The sequence below is a fragment of the Anopheles aquasalis genome, chromosome 2 (genome assembly GCF_943734665.1).
Source record: "Anopheles aquasalis chromosome 2, idAnoAquaMG_Q_19, whole genome shotgun sequence".
Classification (NCBI taxonomy): Eukaryota; Metazoa; Arthropoda; class Insecta; order Diptera; family Culicidae; genus Anopheles; species Anopheles aquasalis.
This window is the reverse complement of record NC_064877.1, coordinates 15,852,501-15,872,500: the sequence shown is the minus strand read 5'-3', so window position 1 is coordinate 15,872,500 and position 20,000 is coordinate 15,852,501. Positions and strand designations below refer to the sequence as shown.

Below are 20,000 nucleotides of genomic sequence, written 5' to 3'. Positions count from 1 at the left end.
ATCGAGTTCAGCGATTATTTTTACCCTCACCCTAAGTCACTAGTGAGCGGCCATTGAGGTGGCCGATCATAACCTGTGATCGCGCGCGACACGTACTTGCCTAGCTCGCTGGCTGGCTCGCTGGCTGGCTGGAGGTCGCGATCGCTCTCTAAGCACCAAAAGGGCGCTGATTGGATAGCACCACCTGAACAGAATTCCTGTAGATAACGAATATCGATCTTTTTTGTGCAAAAACACATGGAGCACTTGAAGTCTTCTGTTTCTTGACACTTCTATGCGTTAATTCGACGTTTTTGTCATCCAACACTATGCTCGAAGCTGGTTCAACCTTCCAGATCACTGAACACGTCCTGGGTATTCCATATATCTCCATTAGGTTCCCAGATGAGCGATCGAGCAACGTCGTTCCGTGACTCAGTGGCTGACCACTTCTCAAGCGAAAAAAAAACAACCGCATGGACCTTTATGACCCACCGCAACCACACTTCACTCCATCGTGGAGCACGGATCGTGGATGCGGGCAGAATGCCTAACGAGGAACGTGTTCCGGCGGCTCGATCGGCTGCTGCTGCCGCTCTCTGGCCTGCGTTTAAGTGAATTAATCTTAGACCTTAGACCTCCTCCTCCTCCTTGGACTGCCACTAGCGTTCGGGCTAGGAATCCATTAGGTATCCGAATCAGGAGACGAGCGACGAGGAAGCATCACCAAGCTAATTGAAGGAGGTGTCGCTATTGCCGCTAATGGTACGCAAGGTTCTGAACTCTACACCGTAACAGCCAGAAGGAATGACAACAGCAACCAGCACAAGATATGACATTTATCAGTGGGAGTGTGATGCGTAATGCATCTAGCCCCTCTCTCTCTCTCTTTCTCTCTCTTCCTCTCTCGCTGGAATGTCGTCTATGCGTAGTAGGAGGAGTACGCGTCATTGGCGGCGCAACTCGTGATGCCTCGTGACCAACGGCCATTTGTACCACCTACAGCACGAATCAAGCATCCGAAACGGTTGTGCATTGTTCGGTGCACGATAATTGCGGCAACAACATTCAAGACCAGACACCCAATGGATGCACCCATTTTGTTCGACCTTCAGTCGCTGCTAATCGCTGCTGCTGCTGCTGCTGCTGCTGCTGCTGCTGCTGCTGCTGCTGCACTGCCATGATCATGATCTTGATCTCGTTCTCAAAACATGCCGCTCTCGTCGATTACAGTTAACAATATGTTCGTCCCGTATCAGATCTCGCCTGAATGCCCAGAACGTGCGTGCGTGCGAGCGTTCGGGCGTGAGTCAAGAGCGGAGCTCCTGCTCCGTTTCCCATAATCATGCATGTGAGGCCGATAATTAATTACCGACGTTGGAGATTAGGGCAGCCCGGCCTTCGGACCGTTCCGATGGGCCTATCACCACCACCACCACCACTACAACCATCGACCACGTGATAGATTACGCACCAGCCGCCCTCGGAAACCCGCGGTGGGGGGGAATGCTAATCCACATCGATGGATTCATGCTGATCTCCGATAATTTGCATATATTTTCCCGAACCAACTCGTCCGTGAAATGAAATGCGGTCGCCGATGCGGTAGCATTCCGAACATTCCCGCCAGAACGTGTAATCATACAGCTATCTGAGGGATCCGAGAGATTGAGAAGACGCGGCTATGGGAGGTAGAAGAAGAGGCGAGAGCGTCATCTCGACCGCCAACCACGTTGTCTTCGACCGTCGCCCTGTGTTGCTTTCCCCTTTCCACGGTTCTGGGGCCTCGAAACACACATACACACCTACTCGAGGCGACTCAGTCGAAACTAATTTCATTAATTGCTGCCAACACGTCCTTTTCCACCGTTTTCCGTCCGCCGGGACGGGGTCCCGCTTGGAAAAATCAACATCCATCCTCTCAGCCCTCAGTCCCAACTCTCCACTTCCCCCTCCTCCTCACAAACACACCACCTCCCTTGATGGCAGATGATATAATGCGTTACACAAAGCAAATAGCAGCCCGCCAGCCTGGTGCTCTATAATTTATGAACTATTTTCCCAGCGCTGGCACATCCTTCGACGATAAGGTGTGGCCCGAAAGGAGGTAGTGATGGTGGAGGGAATAGGAAAGGGAGAGCATCCCGGGGAACCGTTTGGAGTGCGGGGGGGGGGGGGTTGTTAAAGTGTGGGTTGAAGTCCGACAAATCAAAGCGGCGCAAAGTTTTGCTACGAGGCATCCCTTAGTCGAGGGCCCGCCTTCGTTAGCTGGCTGGCTTGGTGCCTTGTTGGCTGAAAGGATATGAGGCCACTTGGAGTCATAATCCTGCTAAGCTGATCCCGAAAATGGGGAGTGCAGAGGAACCATTAGGTATGATTTTCGATTTTCAAGAGGTTTTTGATTTCTGAACTGTTCGCTTTTCTGAACAGTTCCGATCAGACCAGGAGTCAACAGTCGTGGTTTTAAAGCAATCATTAAAGATGAGGTAATGCCTTTCGAAATGTGTTTGAATAGTGAGTGTTTGAAGGGAAGTGCCACCTGTGGTACACTGTTTTAATGTCGCTCGAATCGAAAGGTCCAAAACCAAAATACGGTGGTCGATTTCAAAGGCCACAAATGCTAAATCAATCCAACCAAACACATTCGCAATTAAAGGCTTTAGTGTATATTCAATTACACCGCACTATTGACAGGCAAATAGGATCTCTATGCCTTCCTGTTCCCTTCTCCCTTCTCAACTCTCACCGACCGACCGATCGACCGACCGGTGGTATCAAAAACCCGATAAGCCTCTAACCGATTTGCATGCCGCATCCAATTCCAGAAACAGCAAAATAGAGAGACCTCGACCACGACGATGACCACCACCATACCAGGCACAAGAGATTTGTCAATGTGACCAACCAAACAAACAAACAAACAAACAATCGCCACCAAACGCATTAACGCGCGCTGAGCTGCCTTGATCCTGGTGGTATGTGGTCGATGCCGCAACCAAAACTTCAACTTCATTGCAGTTCAGAGCGGCTGCAGTAGAGAATCATTAATTTTCCGCGAGCGAATGGGTGTATGTGTGTCTGGATGCACATAAACACCCCTCCTCCACGTGCCTCAACAGAAGCATGACATAATGCTGCTGTTGGTGCCGTTTTTCAATTGTCAGCATCTGTTCGAGCGTAACAGCGAACATCGCGTCAGATCACCGACACTCTCGATCAGCAGAATTACGCGGGGATATCACGAAGCCGGGGAATTAGTTAAATGATTTAAGGGACTTCCATTTCACGCCACGCTTTGCACCATCATCATGAAACCTTTCTATCAGCGTCATTCAACAATAACTACGCAAAAAAACAAGCGCCAAATTAATTCAGCAAACGTGAGCCACCCAAACATATTCGCATATCCGGCATTTTGATGTTGCGTTTTTACGCTTATAACAACCCCTGATATGTATTATGATTGCAGCTGGTAAAATCGATTTTATCTCTTCCCCTCTTGGGGATTTATTCTCACCAAAATTGTGCGACGACTGCTCGGCTATCGGATATAATCCACCAACGAAGAGATTGGGATCAACAAATTGTTGTTGCAGAAAGTGTTGCTGCTGCTGCTGGTGATGGAACTGTTGCTGCTGCTGCTGCTGTTGCTGCTGCTGCTGCTGCTGCTGATGAAGCTGAATGTAGTTCGCAATTTTGAACTGTTGCTCCGTGGTGCTTCACTCGTAGAACAATGCAGACCGCAGGAACGCGGCTTTTGGTACGCGCGAGCGCCTGTGGAGCTGCGGCTATCACGTGCTCGCTCTCTGTGGCTTCAACAGAAACAGCAGCGCCTAGGTTTCTCTTCTATTTGTAGCTAGGTTTTTTTTTTTGTTATCTACTTTACAAGTAAAAACCTACGTAGTTTGCCTAAAATTTGGATTCTGCTTGCAGGCTACTTTACTTCTACTTTGCAAATACGATTCTCTAAAAAACCAGAACACTGTTTCACAATGATTTATCACTTGGTACACCAATAATTGAAAAGCAACTTCTCTTTTTAACGATTGATTTTTTTTTTGCTTCCTTTTTCCTTCTTCTGTTTGCACTAGATCATTTTTTTTCTTTTGCGACACACAGACACACCACTTTTTTGAAAACGGCTTTACAATCAGCTATTGCTTAATCGTTTCATTCGTTTTTTTTTTCGGCTTCACCAAACGGACCTGCGGGGCACGAGGGAAGGGAGGGAAACAATTGGGCAATCGTTAGTGTGTATGAAGCCGTGAAACGACCAAAAACACGGTCAAAAAGAGCTAGTAAAAGCTATTTTCACAACAAAACAACATCATTTGCCCACACATTCACGCCAGTTGAGCAAGAGTCCACTAGCGGGCAAGCGACAGACGGAGAAACCAATGATGAGTCCATCCAGAGAATTGGTTCGTTCTTTCTGACCTCGAGCCGGGGCCCTTGTTTGTGCGAAACTGTTTCTGCCGACGAATGTTGCACCCGAAAAAAAAATGGGGCTTTTCACACCGGAAAAACCTTTCCACTCAGCACAACAATTGCACATACGGCGAGCCTACGACTGGGTGCCGTAACAGCCCAGCTGTCCAGCAGTCTAGGTCAGCGTGAGACTTGAGACCTCAAAAAAAAATCGTGGGTTTTCTGCTGACGATCTCCGTTGTGGAATGGCTTTTTAAAAAGGAAATTACGTGCGCCACTACAGTACACAGACCCAGAGCTACTTGCTGGAACCAAAACTCAAGTGAATCGAAAATGTCGATCTCTTTCTGGAGTTCAAGATAGATCAGAGAAGTTTCCTTGTTCCAAATCAACGCACAGCACCTCACATTAACTATGTCTCACTGTCAGAGCTACTAACAACTAACGGCAACCAACTGGCAGCTGATACACGGAAACATCGGTCACAACAAGCGCACTAGTCACTGCGCAGCACCTTGCAACACTGCGAAAGGAACGCACAGACCACCATCAACCCTTCAAAAATGGTTGCACCGAGGGGATATTGTTGTTCTAAAAAACCACTAACGCAGCTAACTGATCACAGTCAGTGTGTCCGTACACTAAACCATATCCGCCCTACCGTTGCGCATCCGTTGCGGCTGACTAGCGGGACGTTGTTTCGGTTTTGTTTTAGCGTTCCATCCAGTTGTGCAAATGGCCGAGCAGAAACTGTACGAACGACTGAACCGCACGGAGACGACGACGACGACCACGATGCTTGGTTGAATAACGTGTGACGCTCGATCGTGGGTGTCTCCACTGCTACAGCTGCTGGAGCTGCTGGAGCTGCGGCCGCCCAAACGATTATTCCACGTTCGCAAGCACGTTGGGGGTGGCGCGCACACACAAACACACTTCGCGCGGTCTGTATGCGTGTGTCCACCAAAGAACCTTTGCTCGTTGGTTTATTCTCACGCCACGGGACGGGTTCTACCTGTGTGTACTCGGTTCGCGCAAAGTAGCGGCTGCTGGAGCTGCTGCTGGATCAATCGATTCCACTCCACTTCCCCCCCCCTTACACAAGATTCTACACGAGCACGAGCTTCCCCCGCTTCGACAACACACTCACGCAAGTGAAGGCGCGATTCGCGATGCGATGGGCTTTCGATAGTACAGCTAGAGAGGTTACTACTACCTCAGGTTATTGCGTACCGGAACAAACGGCAACGGTGACGACGCCAAAAACCGTGACGGGGTGCTTGTGGGGTGCTACGACGACGACGGCGAGTGCTGGTGGGGCCAACGTGTGGGAAGGGTTGTGGCACGGGTTTTTTTTGTTTGGTGCACGATTGCTAGTGTGACACGGGCACGGAACGACGACGTCGACGTGACTGAACCTCTCTCTCTCTATTGGATGGCCGGATACCGAGAGCAGCGGTTGTGGCCGCGGTGCGAATTTCCCGACGACTTCTAGGGGTTTGATGTGCGATGGGGTTGCCTCCTAGTGGTTTGGGCCCGTTTCAGCCGTTTGTTTGTGGTGCCAACAACACTCGGGACCGAACTCGGTGGTCCCAGTGCCGAACGCCAACCCGAACGCCCATGTTGCGAGAGAGACAGACAGACAGAGAGACAGAGAGAGAGAGAGCGAGAAAGAATGGTGCGCCGTAATTTTCCAGCTTACAGGCACTGAGAAAAGCGTCGTGCCGAGAGAGAGAACGAACACGAGAGCGCATTTTATTAAAGTTAGAACGTTGAATGAAACCGATTCATCGGATGTTCATCCGGCGGTGAATTCTGAGGTGCGTTTCGATGAGAATTTAGCTCCGTATGGACGTTTTTCTTTAACCAGAACTATCTTAATTGCGTAAAGTTCTTTTGCAACAAATTGTTTTACTTAATAAAACGCAGAGAGCTAATTTAGCAAACTGGCTGGCACCTCGTTAATGTATCAGCATCTAGGAGCTGCAGGATGAGTTTGTAAGCCATCGTAAACCGCCACAACAACCACCGCTAATCAGTTGTGCAAGGGCTGGTGTACGTGTCCATTCACACCACCGGTCACCGGTGGACGGCCGGCCGACCGGCTGTAAATCAAATCACCACCCCTTCGTCCACATTCCGGCTCATTATAACCGAGGCGACACTTGGTCTCCCAGGAAGGCCACCGCCCCTCAACCCCGCTGGCGAAGAGACATCATAATTGCGCGGAACCGATTGCCGTTCGTCGCAGTAGCTGTCTCTGTGTGGATGCTACAAAGTTCCCAGCACTCCATTCGAACCTCTCGCTTCGGAGTGCGCAAATTCCATGCAAATCATGCAATCCATATACCGTCAGGTGACTCGCCGGACGGGGCGGAGTGGGGAGAACCGTTGTGAAACTGTCCACAAACACTGGTGACTGGCGGGCATGGAAGTGGTCACTCTTTTGCAAGCCCACAGTGCGGCGAATGGAGAGCGATTGCTTCACCTTGACTTGCCTTGTCGTCGTCGTCGTCGTCGTCATCGACGCCAGCGAGTGTAGCTGCGGGCTTGACTTGACTCTGTTTCAACCGAACCGATCGAGTAATTCGATCCTCCCGTATACACACGTACACGTACACAGACAGGGGTGGTGCTGGTGGAAGAGCATATAAACCATGAGGTGGCAATAAAATTGTAAGGCTTCCTATCAACTTCTCTTCACCGGGCGCCCCACATTGTTCCATCCGTTTGGTTTCTCTTCCAACACTGTTAAACTGTGCTGTGTGGCTGGGTCCGTTTGCTAGATACGATGTAGTTCAATGTTACACCTTTGCCAGCCCCTTGAGCTACGAGTAGTTCCCAGGCTGAGCGCGTTCGTCGCTTACCGACCGGCGAGGCCCATAGTGAACAGGAGTCACCGACCTTCCGGACCGTGACACAGGCCGCCGGTTAGCCGGCACCAGCAAGCCAGCTCTTGTTGTTGTTGTTGTTGTTGCGATCGCGGCAGTATTTTATTCCGGAACCCCCCTTTTCCCTCCCTTGCTGCATGGAGGGAGGAAGCGCAGAACAGAGAACGCCGCCACTGCGAATGAACACCGGGAGAGTGAAGTGACCGCAGCGTGTACCGTCGAGGCGTATAGAGATCGAGCTTATGATGTAACCAACGTTGAGCACGTTGCCTCGCTTTTACGCCATCTGCCTGCCTGGTGGCCATGCTTCTTATGCTATGGCCAACGATCAGCAGCAGCAGCAGCAGCAGCAGCAACAGCAACATGATCGAGTGTACGAAGCGACGGTGTGCGTGCCGCCAACGGGGCACCGCGGTGCAGGCGAGTGAAAATGGAATCGAAAGCAGAAAGCAAAGACAGAGGCAAATATGGAAGGAAAGAAGCGAAGGAAGCGAGAGAGAATAGAACGCGACCCAAAGAATGAGACATTGTTCATTTGCAGCAGCAGCAGCAGGTTGCTGGTTGCTGGTGGTTGGCGTTGTTTGTGGATGGCGCTGCGCTGCTTGTGCAATTGAGGCCACCGGCCCGCGTGGCAGGAATCCGCGACGGGGAAGACGAAGAAGCAGCTTTACACAGGTGCGCGTGGTCGCGATCGTGAGCTGCTGCTGCTGCTGCTGATGCATCATCGGCCGGCCCGGCGGCAGCTGATGCGTCTTCGTCTGCTGCTTCTCTCTTTCAACGGAAACCGGTGCACAGGTCCCGGGTGTAGCGGGTGCACACAAACAGACACACACACACAAAAGAGGGCAGCCCGATACAGATTATGGCCGGATGACACAGCAGCATGCAGACCATGTGACTCCGGCATCACCGGTCTTGCCGAAGACCGATGCCACCGGTTGTGTGGAGCGAAAACGAAAGTTTAATGATGGACCAGCACGCGGACATGTTCCCTCGTGCTCCAGCCTAGACGATGACGATTCTACAAGCAGCATTGAAGCGAGCGAAAGGAAACACTTTTTGGAATTTAATATTAAAACAAACACATCACAAATTTGTGAGCAACTTCCTGAGGCCCGATCGGGGAGCATCAGCGACAGCAGCACAGAGAGAGAGAGAGAGAGAGAGAGAGAGAGAGAGAGAGAGAGAGACCACAGAAGGATACAACTTGGACCGAAGAAGCCAACCGAAGGCTTCCGTGATGGTGGCGGAGACCGAAAACTTCCGACAACTTTAATTTGTTCAATAACATATGACAAGGCACTGGGCGGTAGTGTGCGGGCTGCGCAACGCGACGACAGATGCTACGACCATATTTCTATGCTATGATTATGACTTTTTGCCCCGCCAGCGCCAGCGCCACATCCTGCGTTGTCCTGTGTATTATCCTTCGTTCGCTCTCTCTCTCTCTCTCCCTCCGTCGCATTGGAAAGAGCGCATCAACGTCCGACCTTTTGCTATGACCGTGGTACCCTTTGCGGACGAACCTGTCACAGTGTTTCTCTGATGATGGTGATGGTGGTGGTGCTGGACCCTAGGCCCGGACGTCAGCTGGTTTTGTGGTTGACTCCTCGATATCCTTCTTTCGCTTTTTCTCTCCTTTCTGCTGTGTCCTTCGATATCGGTGTCCTTCGTTGGTCCTTATTCGATTCGGGACACGTTTTTTTAGAGCCTTTTTTTTGCTCTTCTGAACAGGCTGGCAACCGGGCAGTTTTATCATCGGCTTCCTATCGCCCTAATGCAGGCAGACTGTGCCGTGTGTGTCCGGTGCCAGCTCACCAGCGTTACAACCAAACCAGCACAACTGGTCGGACGGAGTTTGGTGCGATAGTTTGCGAAACTAAAGAGCTTTCACAGAGAGCCAGAAGGAAAGAGGCTTAGCTTTGGAGCTCCGTTCTAAAAGGCAGAGTCTTGATTTGATCGAATCGATTAGCAGGAACAGTTAAAAGTATTCCTTCACTAATCGCAACCGGCGTGGAGTGGATTGAGACTCTCCCCGGGCAGACAGCGGAATTCGGAACCGATCTACATTCACCGGGCACCTTCCTCCCTTGGTGGGGATGTCCCGCTAGAAGCAGCGTTGCGTTCCGTTAGAGCCGAAGCCCTGCTCTCTTCTTCATCTCACCAGCAATAATTGGAGAATCGGAGCACTAAGCGGAAATGGTAAGCCAAGCCATGATGGCATTCTGGATGGCAGTTCAGTTTCCTGAGATCTCCCAGGCTTCCCGGTCCCGTTTCAGAAAGGGTTTTTGACGTACAGAGCGGTTCCCCTCGGTTGGTGAGTGCCATCTGCTTGGCAAGAACTGGCGCTGCTGCCAGTCGTCGATCACCTGCTTTTCGAGGCGAGAAGGTTTGTGGACGGATTTCTCACGGGCCGGATTGTCCACCTTGCGGATCCACGGAGCACCGTTACTTGAGTCGTTTGTTTGTTGGCTTGGAATCACATTCTAAACTTGCGTCCAAAATTTCTCCCATTAAGATGATCGCTACCAGATTCGGTCTCAGCTCCAACAACGAACCGTACTGGCATGGCTTCGCTTTATTGGGAAAGCCAAAGTCGAGACGTCCATCGACAGCCACGCAAACCAGACAGTAGGTGCCTGACCGCCCTCGGTAATCGACCTTAATCGAAAAAAAATTATCTAAACTCCGCTCTGCACCCCCGTTCTTCCTTTGAAACGTAACCCCCCGATGGCGTCCATCCGTAACGAGACCAAAACCCGTCGTGCAGTTGCTTCGTCGGATCCTTCAGCCATTCTTATAGACACCCTTGGGCCTAGAAGCAGCCGAACTTCTGCTGCTGCTGCTGCTGCGAATAGAACGAAGAGTGACGCGTAGAGAAAGAAGACAACGAGCGCGAGGGAAGCAACGCGACGAGCTTGAACCCGCATACCCAGCAGCAGCAGCACAGTTACTTGGCGTAATTAATAATTCATTTTTACACTTGCACAGCCACATCACCAGCAGCAGCAGCAGCAGCTCTGTAGAAGAAGGTTTCTCTTCGTGTGAATGGTTAGAGAACACACGAAACACATCCGAAACATACACCTTAACCAACCCCGAGGGGGGAGGAAGGCTTAGCGAGTTCCGTTCGCATTCGATAGGCTCGAGCTCCATCTTTCAGCTTTCATTTCCGTTTCGTTTCGTTTCGTTTCGTTTGGGGCCACAGTAATCGCGCTCTCTCGCGAGCTCTCGGGGAGGAAAGGAGAACAACTTTCATTCTCATGCTCTTCTCGAGAATTAATGTGCGGACGTCAGCTCTGTGCTGGACCACAGACAGCCAGCCAGCCAGCCAGCCAGCCATCTCGACATCCCCGCCGCATCAAGCGAGACGTGGATGGAGTTTGTTTTGAGCTTAACGGCCAGCTTGCGTGCGCCGTGTGAGTTCATTATTTAATTATTTGTAGAAAGAAAAAAAGGCTGAAGAAACAACGCAAACTATCTCCCAAAAAGATGATACGAATACAATACGATGAATTTTACTGTAAACAAACCAAGAGATTCGAATTCGAAGCTCAAAAAGCTGTCTGGCACAACAAACTGCGTGACGAAATGTGAGAGCAACTGATGCTGGCGCTGCAAAAGTGGAATGTAAGCCAGGTTCCATTCGTCAATTGTGCTGCATGCCAGGGGCAGGGCGCAGTCGTCCGCTCTCGCAATGCAACGCGCGTCTGGCAATGCAACGAAATGCCCCACTTGGCCGTGTAGACGTCGACGTCGAGGCACATCCGTCGACAGCGGTCCTGGTACAGCGAGAGCTGGCTGGCTGCACGCTTCACTTTCCCCAACCCTTCCGAGCAAGCGCAGCGAAGCATGAAGAATGGTTCAACTACTCCGAACCGAGCCTCACACATAAAGCAACATTAAAAAGAGGCAAAAAAAAGGCCCTACACACGGCCACCAAGCAGACAGGGGAAACGAACGGAGGTTATTAGTTGATTAGTTGAGCAGTTCTCGGTGGTGTGGTTACAGAGCAAATACTACACCGCACCGTACAACACACACCGTGGTTTGCTACAATGCAACCAAACAAGCGGCAAAGACAAGACAAGCAAAGTTCGAGTGGTACCAAACCGGGGAAAATGTTAAACATCGCCCCGGAATGGCAGCCAATGGCGATGAGTCCGAGTTTGCCGATTACTACAAACGTTCCCGGGGTTCGTGGGCTCTCGATGAATGAAAATGCCAGGACTAAAAGCATATCATTAACCAACGGAACTCCGAGATCGCTACCCAGTGCGCACGGTGGCAAGCATGAAATTAGCTGGCCAAAGGGAAGGAGAAAGACAGAGAGAGAAATAAAAGCTAGAGGGATACTGCCCTCCTGAGGCATGCATCACCAAATGCCTCAAACGGGCATTCAGTTCCTGGCGCTCCATCGTCAGCCATGACGCCAGGAAGAACGTCAATATGATTGGCCCCCAAAACGGGAGGCAATGGGGAGGTGTATCGATGGCTATGATGCCCCCGAGCATTCCTCGCACGCTAATCGCTCCGAAATCGATCAATCGAGCGCGATTCGCTACGAGTCCCTCGATGCATTCTCGCCGGGGACGCCATTTTGGCGAGTGCACTTTTTTGGCCTGCCATCTCCCGTACACCCCACCGCCGGGGAGGGGGATTATGCATTTTCGGAACCACGAGAGAAGTGGGGTGGGGGGGAGTAGTTGCACTCACTCACTGAATGGTTTATTGGTTTTCGTTCCAGAGTGCTTTTGCTTTTGAATCAACATTTGTGCGTCCAATCCAATGCTTCCAACCAACCAACCAACCAACGATGCACTTGATTCCGGGAGTTTTATGTTCTTTTTATATGCAGAACCTGGTCTGCGCGTGTGTTTGTATGTTTTCTCTGGGGCATTATTGAATTACTAGCCAGGTATCAGAACCACCGGAGCAAACAGGGCACCAGGAGCACCAATTGGAATCAGAACAAGCGTGTGTTGGTTGTGGTCACGTGATGCGTTCCCGATGTTTAAGCAAAGAACCAAAGAACCGTACACTAAAATGAAATGTTTGAGATGCACTCGAGCAAAAACAGCAGCAGCAGCAACAGCAGAAGGAGAAGGAGAAGGAGGGCATCGATGCGTGGAAGCATTTTATGAACCGCAGCTACCTCCCTGTTCCTTCTTCATCAACTCCATGCGTGTTGCATTGCCACGACAACACAAAACGCACAACGCATCCAAGACGGATGAATTGGGTAGTCGGAACCGGGGCTCAATTAATTACCCGCAACTTCTCACAACATCGGACGCTCGAGCACACGACAGCTGCCAGAAAGACGGGGAGAAGGGTCTCGAGAAAGAGTCCTGACGAGCCACAGATAACCAGCGAGAGAGAGAGCGAGCAAGTTAGTAACAAAGCGTGAGAGACAGAGAGCGAGCGAGATGACGCTTTAATTGAAGATATTATCAGCTACTGGCCACCCCTCCCCGGCGGGCTACGTTTCTTGGTGTCTCTGCGTAGCCGCGTGGCGTTACTCTCAAAGACCCCTCGTCCGCGACGAGCCTCTTCTCGCCTTAAACACTTTAGAGCTGCTCCGGCTAAAGGCTACCTCGTGGCTTCCTTCCTGTCCATCGAGACGAGCATCGGCTCCGCGGAACGTGGAACAGGAGGTGAACGCAAGATGAAAGTGAATTCGTAATTGAAGTGCCCCGGCAATTACACTCGCCACCACCACCAAGAACGCGCCATCGCCCGGGCGCAAAACACCGGGAATGTCTCCACAAGAGTTAAAGGCGCATCGAAGCGACGGACGAACCGACGAATCAGGCTAATCCGGCGCTGTACAGAAGTGGGAAGGTAAAGGGAAACATAAACATTCGCTGACATGCATCCGTGACAGTCCTCCCTCCGGAAGGTTGGGGCATCCGGAAGTCAACCGCACCGCACCGCACCGTACCGAGCCAGCACCAGGGCAACCAACCGGAAAAGGCTCTGCAATGCCGCCGCCACAGCAGCCAGCGGCGTTGCGGTGGAAAATGGCGCTCTTATCAGGCCACGTGTGTGCATGTGTGCATGTGTCTGTGTGCTAGCAACGTTGTGATGCTACCGGACGTCCTCGCCGTCGTCGTTGTCGTCGTGACTCGAGATTAAAGGAAGCAGCGCGCTGTATCTGCGCTGCCAGAGGGGACGCCCGGCGTTTGGCTTTTAACATCTCCTTCAAGGAAAGCTTCCCCGGGTTTGGGGTCACTGGTAGGTGCAGGACGGCTACCAGGCGAACCAGCATGCCAGGCGAGCCCCCTTAAAGCAACACTGCCAGAGAACACTCGGTCCGGCGCACCAAACGAGCGTTTAAAAGATCGCGAACGAGGTGAAATAGCAACCGCACCACATTGCTGGTGGTGGTGCGGAGGAGGAACCGCGTGGAAGGGTGAGGTAACGAGCTACGAAAGATCATGAAGGCAACATAATCATGTACCGGGGGTGCGTTCGGGGCATTGCAGCTATGCCAGAAGAAGGTGATGAAGGAAAAAGGAAGGAAAAATCAGAAAAAACAGAAAACGAAGCAGCATAGAATGGCTGAATGGCTGGCTGTGCCGGATTGGAGAAAATTGGCTCGCCAAGCTCCCTCGTTGGCGAAAGGCGTGTAGAGAGCGAGCATCATGTGCGGGCAATACACACCTTATGGATCTTTGCTTGCCTGCGAGTGCTGGTGGTGAGGTGCTGGTACGATTAACCACACCACGAGGTCGTTTCTACAGACAAGAAGTAGCATAAGGGGGATAAAGGGAAAAGGGGGCAGCTTCGTATGCTGCGGAAAACATAGAAACATAGAAAATGGATGGTGAGAGCGTGAGCATGCGTTGCGTTCGTGAATGAACACAGGAGCAAGATGCACTCTCTCCCTTTTCTCTCTCTCTATTTTTTATCCCTTTCTCTCGGCGAAGAGAGCGAGAGATCGGGTGCCGAAGATTTCGTTGCCATGGCAATCACTGGAATCAACAAAACCGCGCATAACTACCTTGATGGGGATTTTTTGGGGTAAATTTTCTGAAGCATAACTGACAGAATCACTCATTTAAACAGCCGAATGTGATTTTTTAAAACACATGTTGGAGTAAATTGATTAAAAATCATCTTTTCTCAATTATTAACATAAAAAAACGAATACCAAAAGCCTGTTCGTTGTGCAACGTTGATGGGAGCATTCGATTGCGTGCTTCTTTTTTAATGCTCGCCTTTCTCTCTCCTCTCGCTCTCTCTCTCTCTCTCTGGCCAGAAGAACAGCTAATTCGCGTGAACCGTCCCATTCATCCTTGAGCTAGCCGGTGAACGAACGGAAGCAATAGAAAACAGTTATGCTGGCCGGTCGGTCTTTGGCCAAATTTGACGGCGCGGTCAAAATATTTTCAACGCACTTTTCTGCCCCCCAAAACCTTAGTTCCATTCAAATCCAGCCACGGCAGCGGAAGGGTTTCCTCTGTGTAATCGGATGCCTGTTTTCACCTCACGATTCGCCACCTTCGAGGCACCGCCGCAGTTTGCTCGCGTTTTAATACCGCGGCAGATGATCTCGATGCTCAAAGCAGCCATTGCAACGGTGTGCGAGGGTATGGGGGGAGCGTTTGCCGGACGAGATGAGAAAATTCTAGCTCATAATTAGATACAAACGCTGAAAAGCCACGGGCACCAACACAGCGAACATTTCCGCGCTGCTGAAAGCGCACGATCCCACGAGCATTGGAGGTGAGCGTGGTCCGGGGATGGAATGAGCTCCCTCCACCCGCGCGGCATAACGGAGAATTCTACAAATGGTTCCGCTCCATAAAATGCGAAATGTGTGCTGCGAGCATTGTGTGCCTTTGGAAAATTGGTCGAAAACACTCTCTTTCGTTGGGTTGGACTTGGGGAAACCAGCGCAGAGGAAAACAAACATTAACACCGGCCACTAGGTGCCAGTAGGTGTGCAGACACCTTGCTGTGGGGCGACGCAATTCCGTTTCAGTTTGAAATCAGTTTTGAGGCAGATTGTAAGAGGAAAGTGATGATTTCTTTCACCCTGGAACCGGTGCTTCTGCTGCCAAATTCTTCAAGATGTGATGCTTCAATTGGCAAGTTGTAATGTAGTTTTTGAATTATATATTTTTTTAAAGGAGCGGTTCCTAAAGGTCTTTCGTGATGTAAATTGGGTCTTGTTGAAACGCTGAACTACGGCATTTGCTAGCTAGTTCATTTTCGAGTTTTTTATTAAACTTGTTGATACTTTTTATAAATAATGGAGTAAATCTCGGGTTGTTAAAACAAAATTCGTAACGAATCATCCATCATTTTTGTAACATCAAAATGCGATCAACAGTTGAAAACAGAAAATTTAGTAGGGAAAACTTCGATGGGCGATGGCGGAAAAAACTAATTACAACACAATCAAAATGCACCAAGGTCACCTTTACTCTTGATCTCGAATGATGATAAAAAAACATTTTAATATTTACCCCAGTCATAATTTTAAAACCTATGTTGAGGTCTTTGGTTCAACCAGTCGTTAAGGTTGCACCATTATTGCCTGAATTTCATTCAACCCAAGAATCGACAAATCAGATAAAGAGGGATAGAGAGAGAGAGAGGGAGGGCCGACCAAGAAGACATGAAAATATCAGTTTCACATAGCTCGTGCCCTCTCCCTCCTAGCAACCGCCGATTGCCGTCACTCTGTACCCTGGGCGCCGAAGGTTTTGGGCTTTTTTTTTCTTTTTGTTGTCGAATATCGATATCGTAAAGAGAGCCCTTTCGCCTAACTAACCTGTGCTCAGCACTTACTTACCACCAGAGACAGAGGAGGGTTTCGGGGGGGTGGGGGCGGTGCGGTTTGGTTAGTTCGTTGCCATCGCTCGAACCCAACTCGCTCTGGTCGCCATGGTGACGATGGGCAACGGTTGGCCATAAACATTACGCTAGCACCGAGCGGTGCGATTGGCCTATAGCGACATACACACATCGACACGCACGTACACATTCACAAAACGCCAAAAACCTTTTTTCCCTAGGCTACTCGATCATAATAATTGCCGCAGGGTAAAATATGATAAGTTATGCGACATGCGAGCGCGCCACCGAGCACTGAGCTTGGGTTGATCGGGAATGGAAGTTGCACTGAAAAAGGGTTTCATTCTGGGAACAGCCAGCGATTGCCAGGCTTTCCAATCCTTTTTCAAAGACGAGTTCTTACTTAAAATGGATCGAATTCAAATCAATTTTCCTTCTCAATTGGTGTATTTGAAAAATCAGCAGAAAAGAATCTTAATTACGATTCTGTTCATCGCCGTCACGATGTGGGTCACAGGACTACGGACCCATCCCGCTCGCCCAAATCGCTTCATCATCGGCTCACCTGTCAATCCCAATCAAACGAATGACAGCCCGGCTCAGGTAAACAATAAAATAAACATCTCATTTTAATTGACGCTATTAATGATGCCATGGCCACGATGCCGGCGACAGCTAGGGGTGGATATAAAACTCTCCCTTCGCCCATCACAAATCCCCCCAAAAATCGGACACCCATTTGTAACAACCCCTGGTTATCGGGGAAATAATCGAAAAAATACTATTTACTTACAATGAAAACCGCCGCTGAGAGCTCTCCTACTCCACGACGCCACGGCACGCCGATACCGACTGGTTCGTTGGGATTCCGAGACCGTCGTCGTTGTTGCACCAACTTCCGTTTCACCACCACCACCACCAGTACACCACGACACCAGTGCTTCAACCTTTAGGCCCGATCAGGTGGTGCATGTCCTTCCGGCGTACGACGTTCTGCGTTACGTCACTTCCACTCCAACACAAAACACCGCCGTGTGTGTTTGAGTCCCGCTCCCCGTCCGTTCCTGCACCCTCCCTGGCCGCTGGTTTTGTTCTGGTTTGGATCTGGTGGATCTGCGCCCTCTTTCCTCGTGCTGCGTCCGTTGATTCTCTGGTTTTCTCGGGTCTTTGTTGTTGTACTTGTTCGGTTGTAGCAGCGCGTATCGCTTAGCGTACTGGCATAGACCACTTGGATGATTTTCCCGATATGTTGATATGTATTTGAGTTTCACTTAACGTAGCTTCGTTGCTGCAATGCTTGCTTTGTAAATCTACCTTTTTATCACACGGACACGCTTACAGTACACACTACTTTAAAATGATTCTAATTTCAGCTCCGTAGCTCTTAGTTAGACAACAACATTTTTACCACACAACAGTCGCGATCGGGACGCAAGCGTTGCTCAGTTGATATGTATCGGTTTGACTTGCTCTCGAGAAGAAGGCGATGTTACGTTTCGGTTTTTTTTCTTTCTTTGGGCTTAACACTAGGGTTTGATATGTAAGTGATATTGATAACGACGGTCTGCGTGTCTGTGCTACATAGCAATGGTTTTGCACGTCCTTACGTGTCCTCTGCAAACGCTACTTAGTTACTCATTTTGCTCCTTCATTGACCACAATACCGCAGCGCATTTGCTTCACTTCTTCTGCTGCTGTTGCTGACGATTTCTATTTGTTTCTGCTGCATTCGGTTAGCGATCTCTCTTTGACGCTTTCTCGCTGGCTCAGGGAGGTGTCGCAGGACTCGTTTAGCTCACTTCGCCGCCATCAAAGGCCTCCATCAGATTGAGGCCTCTCCTGCGAAGGAATTCGGAAACGGGGCTCGCGCGGGGCAACGTACGCCGTCCGTACGCCGGAGACGGGACGCTGGTGAGGGTGCTATCACCAGCAGATCCCCCTTCGTGTTCGCGGTAATTTGCGTCTCACTTGCGGTGCTTAACTTTCCGATAGTGCACGCAACTTGCTGGTACACTTGGTGGGTGTCAGCACTCCACGTTCGGCCGCCTTAGAACTGTGATATGTTTATGATGAAATCCGTCGATGCGAAAGCGCACTCCAAAAACACGCCTATGTCCACCGTTTTTAGGTGCCCGTGGTGCCGTGGATGCAAATTTTTTGACCAACTATTGACTGATAAAATGGTCGATTGGCGGTGCGCCGGCGCACGAACTGATGTTACGGTGCTGTGAGGGGGAGTGGAGGGTGGTTTGGAAAACGGTTGCTACACCGCCGCGAGCTGTCAGTGCCCAGTGAGTCCTGTATCGGAATGACACATTCGGTCTTAGTGCCCATGCGTGGAAATTGGTCACGAGCGTTCTTGGCCCACTAACGCTGCCTCCATAAAATCCGAAAGGAGTTGGTTGGGAGCATGATTAACTATGTGAGAAAAGAACAATTTGAGACTGCTGGAACTGCGGGAAAACCGGTTCAATCGAAAAAGCCGGTTAAATTGAAATTCGTTAATATTCGAAAATTAAATTGAAGTGCGGTGGTATGGTGAACCCACCAATTCAACCATTTAAGGCGGGACTTCGGTATTTAATTTTTTTTGTGACTCATATTTTGAACATTTTTCCCTGAATGGTGAACGTTTCAAAAGTATTTTGTAGAATTTTTGGGCCAATCGATGTAAAACTGACAAAGATATTGATTAAGTAAAACTTGTTTTGTTAAGGATGAATCGTAAAATGCATCATTTTCCGGTGAAACTTTTAACAAATCGTCCCCAAAATACGAGCAAATATACTTGAAAAGTTGCAGTTTATTATGGCAAAAACACGTACAGGTCGATGGTTTTCTACAAACAAATCGTCAACCCATTTTTGGTACGAATCAAAAGACTTGCCCGTTAAGCGACGAACTCGGTTTGTTCGTAGTGTGATCTTTTCAACTAAAAAAATCTGGAAAAATTGAAATATTTGAATTTGTTTTTGCATTGAGCTATAGTTCTCTTATACGAGAAAGATTATTAAATTGCTGAAAGATCATCATGTCATCAATCCATGCAAACCCCCAAAAAATTGCGAAACACAAAACCAAAAGCAACACCCCAGGGGCAGTTGTTGTTCGTTTTCATTCTCACAGTTTTATTGTCGTTTCTCGACATTTCCTTAGCCGAGAGGAGATACAGTTTTTCCTTTTCTTTAATATATATATTTTTTTCAGTATATTTATATATGACTTTAATAATAATAGAAATGTTCAATTTACAATATTCTCTTGAATTTTATGTTCACTCTGCCGTCTGTAGCTCAGGCTATCCTCTACCTCTTTCCGCCACGATCCCGCTCGATTGGTTTTGAGATTCTTTCCACTCCTTTTTTGGGGGAGCGGGGTATGGGGAGGGTCCTGATTGCAAATATGTATACGCGACCGACCGAGCGACCAATGCCGGTGATTTGCGGGAATGACTGAAAAGCGAGCGCGATTCCGTAAGCTGTGCGCTCACTCACGTCTCCAACATTCGGAGTTTGGTTTTGGTTTGGTTGTTACCATTCCGGTGTTTTGTATAGTGTTTGAAGCCTCGGCTCTTATCCATCTTATCGCAATTTTTTTGCCCGATGTTTTCCAGATGAGAAATGGATAAACTAATAAACCGCAAACAACGTTCTTCGTTTTGCGCACACGCTTACACTCGCACTCGCCATTGGTTTCACTCCAGCAACCGGCGGAACCGTGTGTCTCTGGGAGTGTACAACCCCCTCCGGCCTGGCCACTGTACTATAACTGTACAACTGCGACTGATATCCTTGTCCCATTTGGAGAGCGTTCGATTGTTCCTTTTTTGTTTTATGTTCCAATATCCTTCCTCCCTCACCCTTTCTCCGTTTGGCGTATGGGTATTGGTACGGT

General features: G+C 49.6%; 1 protein-coding gene across 1 annotated transcript in view; it reads right to left on the bottom strand.

Annotated features, from left to right (window-relative positions):
* The window catches only part of LOC126580742 (uncharacterized), a 141,980-nt gene extending 138,288 nt beyond the window's left edge, over positions 1-3,692 (bottom strand). The window contains exon 1 of the mRNA XM_050243979.1: positions 3,497-3,692. The gene's annotated coding sequence lies outside the window, so the exon portion shown is untranslated. The remainder of the gene's footprint in view (positions 1-3,496) is intronic.
* Between the last annotated feature and the right edge of the window lie 16,308 nt (positions 3,693-20,000).